The sequence below is a fragment of the Oncorhynchus keta genome, chromosome 17, assembly GCF_023373465.1.
Source record: "Oncorhynchus keta strain PuntledgeMale-10-30-2019 chromosome 17, Oket_V2, whole genome shotgun sequence".
Taxonomy (NCBI): Eukaryota; Metazoa; Chordata; class Actinopteri; order Salmoniformes; family Salmonidae; genus Oncorhynchus; species Oncorhynchus keta.
This window is the reverse complement of record NC_068437.1, coordinates 54,302,990-54,321,181: the sequence shown is the minus strand read 5'-3', so window position 1 is coordinate 54,321,181 and position 18,192 is coordinate 54,302,990. Positions and strand designations below refer to the sequence as shown.

General features: G+C 44.2%; 1 pseudogene; it reads right to left on the bottom strand.

The window, feature by feature from the left end:
* The window catches only part of LOC118396079 (1-phosphatidylinositol 4,5-bisphosphate phosphodiesterase zeta-1-like), a 43,830-nt pseudogene that overhangs the window by 9,151 nt on the left and 16,487 nt on the right, over positions 1–18,192 (bottom strand).

The window sequence follows — 18,192 nt, the reverse complement described above, 5'->3', positions numbered from 1 at the left end:
AGGTTCCTTCACATACTCTAGTTTTGTTTGCTTCACCGTCGTGTTTGTTCATGCCTTTGTAACTGGACTCACGCACACTCCAATCTAACCACGTCTGAGACGCGGTGCCTCTCATGTGTACCCGTCTCTATCTATGCTTCAGAACACACAGTTGCTCGGTTACCATTAAGTGGATTCAAGCCGGACAGCGGGAGATCCGCGTCACAGCGCAATGGACATTTTAAAGGTAATTTCCGATTGATCTGACTTATGTTTACCGTAAATGCGGTTTCTACGGACAAGGAAACATTGCCTTTAAAAAGGGCGACTGCCCCACTATTGAATCAGTGGGACAGTCGCTTGGAGAACTCACAGTTGTGTCTGACAGTGTCTGTGTGTCTCCTGCAGGAGTCTGAGTGGACACTGTGGATCTCCACGCGTACGAAGGGGTCCAGGGCCTTGCCGCTCCGCGGAACAGGCAGGTTGGAGCCACTGATAACCTTCACACAAGGGACAGGGACAGAGACATGAGCTGTTAGTGTTTTTGCCTCTGAACACTTTACATTAATTCTGTCTCTGTGAACCCAGAGACGGTTGAACCCAGCATGCCATGGCGTAAGACATACATACATACAGACAGACACAGGTGGTTGACACAGACAGACAGACAGACAGACAGACAGACAGACAGACAGACAGACAGACAGACAGACAGACAGACAGACAGACAGACAGGTGGTAGACAGGCAGGTGGTAAACAGACAGACAGACAGGTGGTAGACAGACTTTACATTAATTCTGTCTCTGTGAACCCAGAGACAGTTGAACCCAGCATGCCATGGCGTAAGACATACATACATACAGACAGACAGACAGACAGACAGACAGACAGACAGACGTGGTAGACAGACAGACAGACAGACAGGTGGTAGACAGACAGGCAGACAGAGAGGTGGTAGACAGACAGACAGACAGACAGACAGGTGGTAGACAGACAGACAGGCAGGTGGTAAACAGACAGACAGACAGACAGGTGGTAGACAGACAGACAGACAGACAGGCAGGCAGGTGGTAAACAGACAGACAGACAGACAGACGGGTGGTAGACAGGCAGGTGGTAAACAGACAGACAGACAGGTGGTAGACAGACAGACAGAGACAGGTGGTAGACAGACAGACAGGTGGTAGACAGACAGACAGACAGGTGGTAGACAGACAGACAGACAGGTGGTAGACAGACAGGTGGTAGACAGACAGACAGACAGACAGACAGACAGACAGACGGACGGACGGACGGACAGACAGACAGACAGACAGACAGGTGGTAGACAGACATTGGAATTTCAGTTTCCTTACTGAATTCCAAATTAAATTTTTCTCATTGCTTTTCAATGAGGATGTAAATGTTCAATCTGATGGGGCGTGTGTTCTTCTGCCTGCCTCGGGGCCTGGTGCCAGGGATTCATCAGCACTAGGAGTGGGCATGGGGGAGAGAACCGAGTGAGCGAGGGAAGGAGGGAGGGAGGAAGGAAGTAGAAGTGTAATTACACCAGTCTGGCAGGCTTATCTGTAGTCCACTCTCTCCTCTTCTCTCGTCCCTATGCCCAACCCTGATCAAAGACAAACCTGCATGCAGTTATCTGGGTATGCCTGCCTGGCACCGATGGATCCGCCTCACTCAGGAAACGGGAAGTCAATGACCCCCCCCAACTGCCTCATAGTGGTGCTATAGGTATTGTGAGGTTTGATCATCAGTCCAGTGATTACCAGGCTGGTGTTACATGTGTCGGACTGAACTGTGTGATGGACTGATCCGTGACTCATTGATTTAGGGTAAGGGGGAACTATGCATGACTATGGGGTTTCTGGGGGGTTATGGTAATTACACACAATCCCAAAACTCACTCAGATTGGGTCAGTGAGGTCCATTCTTCTGCTCAAGGAAACCGAATGTTAGGAAATATATTGGTAAAACAGTATACCAAATAGATTGGTAAAACAGTATACCAAATAGATTGGTAAAACAGTATGCCAAATAGATTGGTAAAACAGTATACCAAATAGATTGGTAAAACCGTATGCCAAATAGATTGGAAAAACATTATGGGAAATAGATTGGTAAAACCGTATGCCAAATAGATTGGTAAAACAGTATACCAAATAGATTGGTAAAACAGTATACCAAATAGATTGGTAAAACAGTATACCAAATAGATTGGTAAAACAGTATACCAAATAGATTGGTAAAACCGTATACCAAATAGATTGGTAAAACAGTATACCAAATAGATTGGTAAAACCGTATACCAAATAGATTGGTAAAACCGTATACCAAATAGATTGGTAAAACAGTATACCAAATAGATTGGTAAAACAGTATACCAAATAGATTGGTAAAACAGTATGGGAAATATATCCATAGAGTTGAAAAGGAAGCAGCGTTATTTTCTTACCTCTTCTAGTTGAATTATTCAATACAGCAGCATACCTATTTATAAGTGAACATTATTCTATTTATAAATCCGATTCCACTGGACTTGAAAGCTCTGCAGGGCTTTCTAGGAGGCTTTCCCTGGAGTGGAGTACCAGACCTGAAGCACAGGATGTTGATACATAAAGGTGTTTTTTCCCCACCTCTGATAAGAGAATACATGTATTTTTCATGCGCAGGGGGAGTCTAGTTTCGTCTACTGAAGCAATAAGGCCCGAGAGGGTATGGCATATGGCTAATATACCACGGTTAAAGGGCTGTTCTTACTCACAACGCAATGCAGAGTGCCTGGATTTACAGTCCTTAGCTGTGGTTAATTTGCCTTATACCACAAACCCCCAGAGGTGCCTTATTGCTATTATAAACTGGTTAACAACGTAATTACAAAAGTAAACAGGTCATTCTACGTCATACCCGTGGTATATTGTCTGTTATAAACTGGGTGGTTTGAGCCCCGAATGCTGATTGGCTGACAGCCAATCAATAAGTGCATTGAGCACGTCGTCTCCACAGTGACTGTACGTACAGACCCCTACCAGAAGCCATGGATTACAGGCAACATCCTCACTGAGCTAAAGGGTAGAGCTGCCTCTTTCAATGTAGCTTATAAGAAATCCTGCTATGCCCTGCGACGAAACATCAAACAGGCAAAGCATCAATACAGGACTAAGATTGAATCCTACTACACCGGCTCTGACGCTCGTTGATGTAGCAGGGCTGGCAAATCCCTGTAGCTCATTAGACTACGCCAAAGGGATTCCCGGGAGCACGTAGAATGTATGCACACATGACTGTAAGAGCTGCCCAGCATATATTATATATATATTATTATTACAGACTACAAAGGGAAGCACAGCTGCGAGCTGCCCAGTGACACGAGCCTACCAGACGAGCTAAATTACTTCTATGCTCGCTTCGAGGCAAGCAACACTGAGGCATGCATGAGAGCATCAGCTGTTCTGGAGGACTGAGTGATCACGCTCTCCGTAACAGACGTGAGTGAGTAAGACCTTTAAACAGGTCAACATTCACAAGGCTGCGGGGCCAGACGGATTACCCAGACGTGTGCTCCGGGCATGTGCTGACCAACTGGCAGGTGTCTTCACTGACATTTCCAACATGTCCCTGATTGAGTCTGTAATACCAACATGTTTCAAGCAGACCACCATAGTCACTGTGCCCAAGAACACAAAGGCAACCTGCCTAAATGACTACAGACCCGTAGCACTCACGTCCGTAGCCATGAAGTGCTTTGAAAAGCTGATAATGGCTCACATCAACACCATTATCCCAGAAACCTTAGACCCACTCCAATTTGCATACCGCCCCAACAGATCCACAGATGATGCAATCTCTATTGCACTCCACACTGCCCTTTCCCACCTGGACAAAACGGAACACCTATGTGAGAATGTTGTTCATTGACTACAGCTCAGCATTCAACACCATAGTGCCGTCAAAGCTCATCACTAAACTAAGGATCCTGGGACTAAACACCTTCTGCAACTTGATCCTGGACTTCCTGACGGTCCGCCCCCAGGTGGTACGGGTAGGTAACAACACATCTGCCACGCTGATCCTCAACATGGGGTTCCATAGGGGTGCGTGCTTAGCCCCCTCCTGTACTCCCTGTTCACCCACAACTACTTGGCCAGACACGACTCCAACACAATCATTAAGTTTGCAGACAACACATCAGTGGTAGGCCTGATCACCGACAACGACGTGACAGCCTATAGGGAGGAGGTCAAAGACCTGGTCGTTTGGTGCCAGGACAACAACCTCTCCCTCAACATAACCAAGACTAAGGAGATGATTGTGGACTACAGGAAAACGTTAGCCTCTATATAGCCTCTCTACTGTGTATAGCCTCTCTACTGTATATAGCCTCTCTACTGTGTATAGCCTCTCTACTGTATATAGCCTCTCTACTGTGTATAGCCTCTCTACTGTATATAGCCTCTCTACTGTATATAGCCTCTCTACTGTATATAGCCTCTTTACTGTATATAGCCTCTCTACTGTATATAGCCTCTCTACTGTATATAGCCTCTCTACTGTATATAGCCTCTCTACTGTATATAGCCTCTCTACTGTATATAGCCTCTCTACTGTATATAGCCTCTCTACTGTATATAGCCTCTTTACTGTATATAGCCTCTCTACTGTATATAGCCTCTCTACTGTATATAGCCTCTCTACTGTATATAGCCTCTCTACTGTATATAGCCTCTCTACTGTATATAACCTCTCAACTGTATGTAGCCTCTCTACTGTATATAGCCTCTCAACTCTACTGTATATAGCCTCTCTACTGTATATAGCCTCTCTACTGTATATAGCCTCTCTACTGTATATAGCCTCTCTACTGTATATAGCTCACTCTCTACTGTATATAGCCTCTCTACTGTATATAGTCTCTCTACTGTATATAGCCTCTACTACTCTGTATATAGCCTCTCTACTGTATATAGCCTCTCTACTGTATATAGCCTCACTACTGTATATAGCCTCTCTACTGTATATAGCCTCTCTACTGTATATAGCCTCTCTACTGTATATAGCCTCTTTACTGTATATAGCCTCTCTACTGTATATAGTTCTCTCTACTGTATATAGCATATCCTCTCTACTGTATATAGCCTCTAAACTTTGATTTACTGTATATAGCCTCTCTACTGCCTTTATATAGCCTCTCTACTGTACCCATAGCCTCTCTACTGTATATAGCCTCTCTACTGTATGACTGAAACTGGTCTTTGCCTCCCTACTGTATATAACCTCTCAACTGTTATGTAGCCAGTAGGTTAGAGGTGGAGACAGTAGGTATATAGACCTAGGTTAGGTGTATATAGCCTCTCTACGCAGTAGGTTGTATAGAGGTAGCAGTAGGTTAGAGGTCTCTACTGTATATAGTCTCTCTACTGTATATAGCCTCTTACTGTATATAGCCTCTCTACTGTATAGAGGTGGAGACGTAGGTTAGATGTAGAGCCTCTCTACTGTATGTAGCCTCACTACTGTATATAACCTCTCTACTGTATATAGCCTCTCTACTGTATGTAGCCTCACTACTGTATCTGTATATAGCCTTCCTAATGTTATTTTCACTGTCTTTTTACTGTTGTTTTATTTCTTTACTTACCTATTGTTCATCTAATACCTTTTTCGCACCATTGGTTAGAGCCTGTAAGTAAGCATATCACTGTAAGGTCTACCTAGGTGGACACCTGTAGGTATTAGAGACGCACGTGACAAATAAACTTTGATTTGATTTGTATTTCTAAGGCATTCCACTGCGCTTGGCCTTTGAGTGTATTTGGAATGGTACCGTGTCTTGTGAATAAAACCCATAAGCATCTCTAGGTTTTCGTGCACTGGAGCAGCTAGGTTTACATATACAGTACAAGTAAAAGGACAACGTTGAGCCTTGAGTCTGCTAATGTAGAGACCGGGCGGCCAGAGCCTGTTGACTAACAAACTGAAACTGGTCTTTGACTTCCCAGAGGATAATGTGAGACCAGTCTATCTATGTTGCTGTAGGAAGTGAATGCAGTAGGGAAGGTAACCGCAAAAAGTTATAGAGGTAGAGACGCAGTAGGTTAGAGGTAGAGGTGAGACGCAGAGGTAGAGGTTAGAGGTAGGTTAGAGAGACGCAGGTTAGAGGTAGGTTAGAGGTAGAGACGCAGTAGGTTAGAGGTAGAGAGGCAGTAAGTGGAGAAGCAGTAGGTTAGAGGTGGAGACGCAGTAGGTTAGAGGTAGAGACGCAGTAGGTTAGAGGTAGAGAAGCAGTGAGTTAGAGGTAGAGAGACAGTAGGTTAGAAGTAGAGAAGCAGTGAGTTAGAGTAGAGACGCAGTAGGTTACGCAGAGGTAGAGAGACGCAGTAGGTTAGAGGTAGAGAAGCAGTAGGTTAGGGGTAGAGACGCAGTAAGTTAGATGTAGAGACGCAGTAGGTTAGAAGTAGAGACGCAGTAGGTTAGAGGAAGACAGTAAGTTTGAGATAGAGAGAGCAGTAAGTAGAGAAGCAGTAAGTTAGAGGTAGAGACGCAGTAGGTTAGAGGTAGAGACGCAGTAGGTTAGAGGTAGAGACGCAGTAGGTTAGAGGTAGAGACGCAGTAGGTTAGAGGTAGAGACGCAGTAGGTTAGAGGTAGAGACGCAGTAGGTTAGAGGTAGAGACGCAGTAGGTTAGAGGTAGAGACGCAGTAGGTTAGAGGTAGAGACGCAGTAGGTTAGAGGTAGAGACGCAGTAGGTTAAGTAGAGAAGCAGTAGGTTAGAGGTGGAGACGCAGTAGGTTAGAGGTAGAGACGCAGTAGGTTAGAGGTAGAGACGCAGTAGGTTAGAGGTAGAGACGCAGTAGGTTAGAGGTAGAGACGCAGTAAGTTAGAGGTAGAGACGCAGTAGGTTAGAGGTGGAGACGCAGTAGGTTAGTAGGTTAGAGGTAGAGACGCAGTAGGTTAGAGGTTAGAGAAGCAGTAGGTTAGATGTAGAGATGCAGTAGGTTTGAGCAGTAGGTTAGAGACGCAGTAGGTTTGAGGTAGAGACGCAGTAAGTTAGAGGTAGAGACGCAGTAGATGTAGAGACGCAGTAAGTTAGAGGTAGAGAATGTAGAGACGCAGTAAGGTTAGATGTAGAGACGCAGTAGGTTAGAGGTAGAGACGCAGTAAGTTAGAGGTAGAGACGCAGTAAGTTAGAGAAGCAGTAAGTTAGAGGTAGAGATGCAGTAGGTAAGTAGAGACGCAGTAGGTTAGAGGTAGAGACGCAGTAGGTTAGAGGTAGAGACGCAGTAGGTTAGAGGTAGAGAAGCAGTAAGTTAGAGGTAGAGACGCAGTAGGTTAGAGGTAGAAGGTAGAGATAAATAGGTTAGAGACCAGGTTAGATAGGATGGAGACCCCTCCCCGCAGTAGGTTAGAGGTAGACACCCCTGGAGACCCAGTAGGTTAGAGGTAGAGACCTCCCACACAACACGCCCCAGTAGGTTAGAGGTAGAGACCAGTAGGTTAGAGGTAGAGAAGCAGTAAGTTAGACAGACCCTCCCACAAAACACCCCTCCCCAGGTTACACTCCCTCCCAGGTTTGACAACACCTCCCACACAACACCCCTCCCCAGTAAGTAGAGAACAGTAAGTTAGAGGTAGAGATGCACCCCTCCAGTAGGTTATAGGTAGAGAACAACGTTAGAGGTAGAGACCCTAAGTTAGAGGTAAAGGTAGAGATAAACAGATAGGATGGACACCCCTCTCCCCACACACCCCCCCCACACAACACCTCCCTCCCCTCCTCCCACATTCCTCCCCCCCCCTCCCCTCCTCCAACACCCCTCCCCACACTCCCACGCTTTTATCCAAGCGACTTACAGTCATGTGTGCCCATTCATTCCTGGGTGGTCCCGGGGGACAACCCACTACCCTGGCGTTACCCCCATGCTCTACCAACCTACAGGACCCTTACACAACACTCCCTCCCCACACAACACTCCCTCCCCACACACCCCCTCCCCACACAACACTCCCTCCCCTCCTCCCACATTCCTCCCCTCCCACACAACACTCCCTCCCCTCTTCCCACATTCCTCCCCACTCACACACCCACATCCTTGCATCACACAGTTCTATTACCTTCAGCAGTAGGTGTGCTGGCTTCAGGTTGTGACGGTAACTGTTTGGATTAAAGCCCCACTGATTGGTTCTGAGGAAGAGGGGTTTGAGGACGTAACCACAGCCACCGTTGTCCTGGAAACGCCCGTTGTTCAGGTCCATGGGCAGGCCCAACGACTGGAAGTTCAGAGCCACTGTAAGAAGAGTCCATATGACACAATGTCAGCATTGCCACACGGGCACAGACAAGACCAGACAGATAACATTCTCCAGCCCTCCGTCAACCTAGATTAGACTGGGATTGGACTACAAGACACAAATGTAAACATTCAATGCATTTCCTTACAGTTCAACATTACCAGGCACAGCCAGGGGTCTTTGAATATAGTTTGATTTGTTTATTGAAACGTTGTGTTTTGTCTTATGTCAAATAGAATGACAAAGGTGATTCATCTCCTTCTGCCTTCAAGCAATTAAAAATGATGTTGTCATCAATCTCAGTCTTACCAAAGAAACAAATTTGTCATGAGAGGAATAAGAAGTGAATGTCTGTGCCATAAATACATTTGATTTTTTGCAAAGTTTTTTTGTGTGACTATTCTCAAATGTAACGTCAAGTTTATTTTTCATAATGAATGAATTGAAGATCGTATTGACTCAAGCTCTCACATTTAAACACAGCAAAAGAAAGATTGATCACACCAAGCGGTCCAAAGACCATTACGTTCTAATTTACATTCCTGGAAGTTTTGGTGTGAACATGGAGCTCATTCAAAACGTTTTCTGTCCACCTACCCATCTGTGAGCCCACATTCCAGAACACCTGAGGGTTGTAGTTGGAGGACAGGGTTCTAGAGGCTGCTGGGTAAATCCTGGTGATGAACACCATGTTGTGCTGGACGAAATCTGGAGCTGAGAGATGAGAACATGTGGTTTTTTGTACATTTCTCTGGATACGATGAGACTGCTATATGAACTAAAATGACACGAGGAGACTAGGAAAGTACATGGTAACTTCATTAGCATCACATGACTAGAAGTTACGGTCATCATTTGACCTTATCAGATTCGGTGAAGAAGAAGGATAAGCATTTGTCACAAACTACTGATTAAATTGGTATTACTCGTTCAGGGACAGGGTGTCCTTGCAGCATTATACATAGACTTTGTGCTTTAAAAAATGCCACATCAAGGAGCCATTATAGCAACAAGAGGCTGATAATGGCTGTTGAGTGAAATCCATCACAACTCATCTGTCACTGCGTCATTCCCCTCCACTCTATCTCCGTAGCACAATGACTTGTTTACTGATTGTGCTTTGAATTCCAATCCAATCTCAACCGTCTCTCTTTTCATTCAAATCTCAACAGTCTCTTTTCATTCAAATCTCAACAGTCTCTTTTCATTCCAATTCTCAACCGTCTTTTTTCCCCTTTTCACTAACAGTATGAATATGAGACACTCAAACTCCTGTTTTTACTGCTGCCTGTGTTCAACACTTGATACATTGCTAGATACTTGCAAATGTGGTTCCCCCCTCTCCCCATGTGCAGTTTGAAACACTAATTTGTTAAGTCTTCCAAGGTACAAACCTGAGGTCTTGACCAGCTTGTGAGCCTTCTTCTCCCCAGTGAGGTATTCTCATAGTACTGCTGGTGTTCTCTGGCATGGCTGAAGCTGTGGAACTTCACTGACTTGGTGTAGACCACCAGGTTAGATAGAGACTCAGCAACTACTGCTGCCTTCTTCCTCTTTGAGAGAGAGAGAGAGAGAGAGAGAGAGAGAGAGAGAGAGAGAGAGAGAGAGAGAGAGAGAGAGAGATTGCAAGAGAGAGAGAACAATAAACACATTAAGGTTGTGACTAGGGTTAGGGTTAAACTGGCGAGTGGAAATTAAACTCTGGGGTTAGGATTAAGGTTAGGACAGGACAACCTCACTGACCCTGCTTTTGTGCTATTGTTTATAAGGAGATGTACAGGTAAAGTTTATCTGTGTCCTCTAATCTAATATACCAGTGTATAATACCTGATATCATACCTCATTAAGAACCCTGACTTACTTTCTTCCGTTTCAATTTGGAATGGTGCTTTGTTTTGAGATTAGGCTCCTCTTCCTCATCATCATCTTCATCCTCTTCCTCACTGTCTTCCCCCTCTGAGTCTCTCTCCCTCCTGTCCTCTGAGTCTCTCTCCCTCCTGTCCTCTGAGTCTCTCTCCCTCCTGTCCTCTGAGTCTCTCTCCCTCGTGTCCTCTGTCTCTGCCTCACTCTGAGGACTGAGCTTTTTGTTCTTAATCAGGATTTTATATTTCAGCTCCTGTCAACCCAGAGACATAATCCACATATCTGATCTGTCTCAGCGGGAAAGAGACGGTCAAGAAAAACGTTTCACAAAGAAAATGTTTTACGTTTCTGGGTCCAGTGGCAGGCGTTGATATGCGTAGCCTTATCGTGGCTTTCTTTTGCCGACTATCAATTAATGGACTTGTTTTCTACCGATTGTAAATAGTAAACACCATGTTATGGTGTGGGACATTCATTGTATGACAAGAAAAAACAAGCAGGTCTATTTCACTTCAGCAGATGGCATAACCTGGCCATCCACAATTCACCTGAAACTGGAGTCTTATATCTCCCTCACTAGCTTTACGCATCAGTTGTCAGAGCAGCGAACCGATCTACTCATCCCCATATTGTTATTTATTTATTGCTTTGCACCCCAGTATCTCTACTTGCACATTCATCTTCTGCACATCTATCACTCCAGTGTTTAATTTCTAAATTGTAATTATTTTGCCTCTATGGCCTATTTATTGCCTTATACCTCCCTAATCTTACTACATTTCAACACACTGTATATAGATAGACTTTTCTATTGGGTTATGTACATAACCCATCTATAATTTAGCCCATACAACTACCTCTTCCCTTACAGTATTTATTTATTTTGCTCCTTTTGCACCCCATTATTTTTATTTCTACTTTGCACATTCGTCCACTGCGAATCTACCATTCCAGTGTTTTACTTGCTATATTGTATTTACTTCGCCACCATGGCCTTTTTTTGCCTTTACCTCCCTTATCTCACCTCATTTGCTCATATTGTATATGGACTTATTTTTCTACTGTATTAATGACTGTATGTTTGTTTTACTCCATGTGTAACTCTGTGTTGTTGTATGTGTCGAACTGATTTGCTTTGTCTTGGCCAGGTCGCAATTGTAAATGAGAACTTGTTCTCAACTGGCCTACCTGGTTGAGAACGAGGGGAGGGGGTAGGGAGGGGGAACCAGAGAGGGAGGGCCGTGGGGCTAGGGAGGGGGAACCGGAGAGGAGGGCTGGGGGTTAGGGAGGGGGAACCAGAGAGGGGGACTGGGGGTTAGGGAGGGGGAACCGGAGAGGGAGGGCTGGGGGTTAGGGAGGGGGAACCGGAGAGGGAGGGCTGGGGGTTAGTGAGGGGGAACTAGAGAGGGAGGGCCGTGGGGCTAGGGAGGGGGAACCGGAGAGGGAGGGATAGGGGTTAGGGAGGGGGAACCAGAGAGGAGGGCCGTGGGGCTAGGGAGGGGGGAACCGGAGAGGGAGGGCCGTGGGGCTAGGGAGGGGGGAACCGGAGAGGGAGGGCTAGGGGTTAGGGAGGGGGGAACCGGAGAGGGAGGGCTGGGGGCTAGGGAGGGGGGAACCGGAGAGGGGGGGCTGGGGGTTAGGGAGGGGGGAACCGGAGAGGGAGGGCTGGGGGTCAGGCAGGGGGATCCGGAGAGGGAGGGCCATGGGGCTAGGGAGGGGGAACCGGAGAGGAGGGCTGGGGTCAGGGAGGGGGATCCGGAGAGGGAGGGCTAGGGGTTAGGAGGGGGAACCGGAGAGGGAGGGGAAACGGAGAGGGAGGGCTGGGGGTTAGGGAGGGGGAACCAGAGAGGGAGGGCCGATGGTTTACTGGGAGGGGTTTCTGGGTGGGAATGGGCCGATGGTTTCTCTGTGGGTCCTGCTTTAAGTTTAATTAATGGGTTTATCAACATAACATGTTTTTTTACCAGGTAAGTTGACTGAGAACACATTCTCATTTACAGCAATAACCTTTGTAATAGTTACAGGTAAGAGAGGATGAATGAGCCAATTAAAAGCTGAAGATGATTAAGGTGACCATGGTCAGATTAGGAAATTAGTCAGGACACCCCTACTCTTACAATAGTGCCATGGGATCTTCAGTGATCACAGAGAGTCAGGACACCCGTTTAACACTCAATCTGAAAAATGGCACCCTACACAGGGCAAAGTCCCCAATCACTGCCCTGGGGCATTGGGATATTTATTTTTAGACCAGAGAAAAGGGTGCCTCCTACTGGCCCTCCAACACCACTTCCAGCAGCATCTGGTCTCCCATCCAGGGACTGACCAGGACCAACCCTGCTTAGCATCAGAAGCAAGTCAGCAGTGGGATACAGGGTGGTACGCTGCTGGCTAATAATAACAATGCCATCATTAATATAACATTCCTTTTTTTGAAAAACGATTTTGCAACGCTAGCTATTCTCTCTTGGAATTTGAAAGGACTAAATGGCCTTACCAAACGTTCCAGCTGTCTTGATATTCTAGCAAGAAACCATATTGATACAGCAATGCCCCGAGAAACACGTTGGCTCCATCAGGTCACACAGCGAATGCGGAACCATTTGTATGTACTGGTTGCTTTTTCATCAGCCCCGAACAAAACTAAAGGTCTCATCATAATGATACATAACTCAAAATCACCAGGTAAAGGTGAAGCTCTTGAAGGCAGAATCACTTTCCTTGACCCTCTAGAGTCAATTTGTCCACTTGGCTCGCTGGAAAACTATTCTGAACAAAAATATATATGAAAATATATATACGCAACATGTAAAGTGTTGGTCCCATGTTTCATGAGTTGAAAGAGAAGATCCCAGAAATGTTCCATATGCACAAAAGCTTATTTTGAGAAGAAGAAAAATTACACATTTCTACACATCCCTGTTAGTGAGCATTTCTCCATTGCCAAGATAATCCATCCACCTGACAGGTGTGGCATATCAAGCTGATTAAACAGCATGATCATTACACAGGACCGTATAAAAGGCCACTCTAAAATGTGCAGTTTTGTCACACAACACAATGACATAGACATCTCAAGTTTCGTAAGGGTGGAGGTGCAATTGGCATGCCGACTGCAGGAATGTCCACCAACGCTGTTACCAGATAATTTTATATTACATTCTCTACCACAAGCCACCTCAAACAAACATTTTGTAGAACTTCACACAGTCACTGAAGAGGAGACAACATTCCACAGGCCACAATCAACAACCTGATCAACTCCATGCGAAGGAGATGTGTCGCTGCATGAGTCAAATGGTGGTCACACCAGACACTGATTAGTTCTTTGAACCACACCGCTACTTAAAAAAAAAAGAAGATCTGTTAGCAACAGATGCATATCTGTATTCCAAGTCATGTGACATCCATGTATTAGGGCCTAATTTATTTATTTAAATTGACGGATTTGTAACTCAGTAAAATCTTTGACATTGCTGCATGTTGAGAATATATTCCCATAAAGATCTGTGAGTTTGCTAGAGAGGAGGGTGTGGGGGGGTAGAGATGTGTTTCTAGTGGGAGGGTGTGGGGGGGGGGTAGAGATGTGTTTCTAGTGGGAGGTGTGGGGGGAGGTAGAGATGTGTTTCTAGTGGGAGGGTGTGGGGGAAGGTAGAGATGTGTTTCTAGTGGGAGGTGTGGTGGGGGTAGGTAGAGATGTGTTTCTAGTGGGAGGGTGTGGGGGAAGGTAGAGATGTGTTTCTAGTGGGAGGGTGTGGGGGGAAGGTAGAGATGTGTTTCTAGTGGGAGGGTGTGGTGGGGGGTAGGTAGAGATGTGTTTCTAGTGGGAGGGTGTGGGGGAGGTAGAGATGTGTTTCTAGTGGGAGGGTGTGGTGGGGGGTAGGTAGAGATGTGTTTCTAGTGGGGAGGGTGTGGGGGGGAAGGTAGAGATGTGTTTCTAGTGGGGAGGTGTGGGGGAGGTAGAGATGTGTTTCTAGTGGGAGGGTGTGGGGGGTAGAGATGTGTTTCTAGTGGGAGGGTGTGGGGGGGCAGGTAGAGATGTGTTTCTAGTGGGAGGGGTGTGGGGGGGGCAGGTAGAGATGTGTTTCTAGTGGGAGGGTGTGGGGGGGGCAGGTAGAGATGTGTTTCTAGTGGGAGGGTGTGGGGGGCAGGTAGAGATGTATTTCTAGTGGGACGGTGTGGGGTGGCAGGTGGAGATGTGTTTCTAGTGGGAGGGTGGGGGGCAGGTGGAGATGTGTTTCTAGTGGGAGGGTGTGGGGGGCAGGTAGAGATGTGTTTCTAGTGGGAGGGTGTGGGGGGTAGGTAGAGATGTGTTTCTAGTGGGAGGGTGTGGGGGGCAGGTAGAGATGTGTTTCTAGTGGGAGGGTGTGGGGGGGCAGGTAGAGATGTGTTTCTAGTGGTGGGAGGGTGGGGGGGGGCAGGTACAGATGTGTTTCTCGTGGGAGGTGTGGGGGGACCAGGTAGAGATGTGTTTCTAGTGGGGGGGTGCAGGTAGAGATGTGTTTCTAGTGGGAGGGTGTGGGGGGGCAGGTAGAGATGTGTTTCTAGTGGGAGGGTGTGGGGGGGCAGGTAGAGATGTGTTTCTCATGGGGGGGCAGGTAGAGATGTGTTTCTAGTGGGGGCAGGTAGAGATGTGTTTCTAGTGGGGGGCAGGTAGAGATGTGTTTCTAGTGGGGGCAGGTAGAGATGTGTTTCAACTGAGGGGCAGGTAGAGATGTGTTTCTACTGGGGGGGCAGGTAGAGATGTGTTTCTAGTGGGGGGGCAGGTAGAGATGTGTTTCTACTGGGGGGGCAGGAAAACATCTCACTTTTTTTTTTAAATAACACCTCACAACACTTCAAGACATAAATATAATTACTTATAATCTATTAAACTTTAGGAAAAACAAATAACTTTAGGAGCAACAGCAAGATAGTGGGTTTAATTCCCAGGACCACCCGTATGTAAAATATATGCACACATGACTGTAAGTCGCTTTGGATAAAAGCATCTGCTAAATAGCATATTATATATTATTATATATTATTAACTTTACTTAATACTCTGGATAAATCTTTCTGCCACGCCCATTGTTGAATATCTTTGTCAATACAGGGTTTACAATGGTGTCCCATTTTCTTACCAATAGTATTAAGTGAAATATTATGTATAAATCGTTGAGTTCATATTGCCCCACGCAGTCAGTCAACAACACACACGTAGAATGGGAACCAACAGCACCGGATGTTAAATCCCTTATATGTTTTCAAATCAAAGTCAATATCACAGAACTCTGGTTTCACTTGATGAGCAGCAATGTGTTGAGAGTTAAGAAACGGTGGTTTGGTATTTTTTCAAACGCCATCTTGGTTCCATAACCATATACAAACAACGGCAGGCGGAACTGAAAATATATTATATCCTTAAAAGCATCCAGAGCCGAAATCAATACAAATGGGGATAGTGGAATCTTCTCCACCAGTAAATAGCCTCACATACCTTTCACTTAGAATTTGATACCTTTAAAATCCATGTGGTTACTTCCGGCAATCCTTCCTCAAACATTCTCAAATCAAATCTAATTTTATTTGTCACATTACACATGGTTATCAGATGTTAATGCGAGTGTTGCGAAATGCTTGTGCTTCTAGTTCCGACAATGCAGTAATAACCAACGAGTAATCTCGCTAACAATTCCAAAACAACTACCTTATACACATAAGTGTAAAGGGATAAAGAATATGTACATAAAGATATATGAATGAGTGATGGTACAGAGCGGCATAGGCAACATGACAGTGCCTTTGAAAATAATTGTACTTTTTTCCACATTTTGTTATTTTACAGCCTTATTCAAAGATATATTAAACCGTTTTTACCCCCTCATTAATCTACACAATACCCCATAATGACATCACAATACCCCATAATGACATCACAATACCCCATCATGACAAAGCTAAAAACAGGTTTTTAGAAATGTTTACATAAGTATTCAGACCCGTTACTCAGTACTTTGTTGAAGCCCGTTTAGCAGAGATTACAGGCTCAAGTATTTTTGGGGTATGACGCTACAAGCTTGAAACACCTGTATTTGGGGAGTTTCTCGCATTCTTCTCTGCAGATCCTCTCAAGCTCTGTCAGGTTGGATGGGGAGCGTCGCTGCACAGCTATTTTCAGGTCTCTCCAGAGATGTTAGATCGGGTTCAAATCCGGGCTCTGGTTGGGCCACTCAAGGACATTCAGAGACTTGTCCTGAAGCCACTCCTGCATTGTTTTGTTGTGTGATTAGGTCGTTGTCCTGTTGTAAGTTGAACCTTCGCCCCAGTCTGAGGTCCTGAGCGCTCTGGAGCAGGTTATCATCAAGGATCTCTCTGTACTTTGCTCCGTTCATCTTTGCCTCGATCCTGACTAGTCTCCCAGTCCCTGCCACTGAAAACATCCCCACACCATGATGCTGCCACCATCATGCTTCACTGTAGGGATGGTGCCAGGCTTCCTCCAGACATGACACTTGGCATTTAGGCCAAAGAGTTCAATCTTGGTTTCATCAGACCAGAGAATCTTGTTTCTCATGGTCTGAGAGTCTTTAGGTGCCTTTTGGCAAACTCAAGTGGGCTGTCATGTGCCATTTACTGAGGAGTGGCTTCCGTGTGGACACTCTACCATAAAGGCCTGATTGGTGGAGTGCTGCAGAGATGGTTGTTCTTCTGGAAGGTTCTCCAGGTTCTCCCCATCATTTTTGGTAACCTTTCCCAGATCTGTGCCTCAACACTATCCTGTCTCGGAGCTCTACGGACAATTCCTTTGACCTCATGGCTTGGTTTTACTCTGAAATGCACTGTCAACTGTGGGACCTTATATAGACAGTGTGTGTCTTTCCAAATCATGTCCAATCAATTTCCTTTACCACAGGTGGACTCCAATCAAGTTGAAGAAACATCTCAAGGATGATCAATGGAAACACACCTGAACTCAATTTCGAGTCTCATAGTAAAGGGTCTGAATACTTATGCAAATAAGGCATTTCTGTTTTTATTTTATTTTATACATTTGCTAAAATAGTATTACTATTAGTATTATTACTATTAGTATTATAATTATTATTACTATTAGTATTAATATTATTATTACTATTAGTATTACTATTACCATTAATATTATAATTACTATTAGTAATATTAGTATTACTATTAGTATTATAATTATTATTACTATTAGTATTACTATTACTATTAGTATTATCATTATTATTACTATTAGTATTATAATTACTATTATTGCTATTAGTATTATTATTACTATTAGTATTACTATTACTATTATTATTACTATTAGTATTACTATTACCATTAGTATTATAATTACTAGTATTACTATTAGTATTAGTATTACTATTATTATTAGTATTACTATTACCGTTAGTATTATAATTACTATTATTGCTATTAGTATTATTATTACTATTAGTATTACTATTACCATTAATATTATAATTACTATTAGTAATATTAGTATTACTATTAGTATTACTATTACTATTAGTATTATAATTACTATTATTGCTATTAGTATTATTATTACTATTAGTATTACTATTACTATTATTATTACTATTAGTATTAATATTACCATTAGTATTATAATTACTATTATTACTATTAGTATTAGTATTACTATTATTATTAGTATTACTATTACCATTAGTATTATAATTACTATTATTACTATTGCTATTAGTATTATTATTACTATTAGTATTGCTATTAGTATTACTATTAGTATTGCTATTACTATTAGTATTGCTATTAGTATTATTACTCTTACTCTTTTTACTATTAGTATTACTATTATTACTATTAGTATTACTATTACCATTATTATTACTACTACTATTACTATAAGTACTATACCATAGAGCAGCTATCATGCAGGCTACATTTCACCTTTCAGTCATTCAGCAGACACTCTCATCCAGAGCTACTTACAGTTAGATGAGTTAGTCAGATGAGTTAGTTAGATGAGTTAGTCAGATGAGTTAGTCAGATGAGTTAGTTAGATGAGTTAGTCAGATGAGTTAGTCA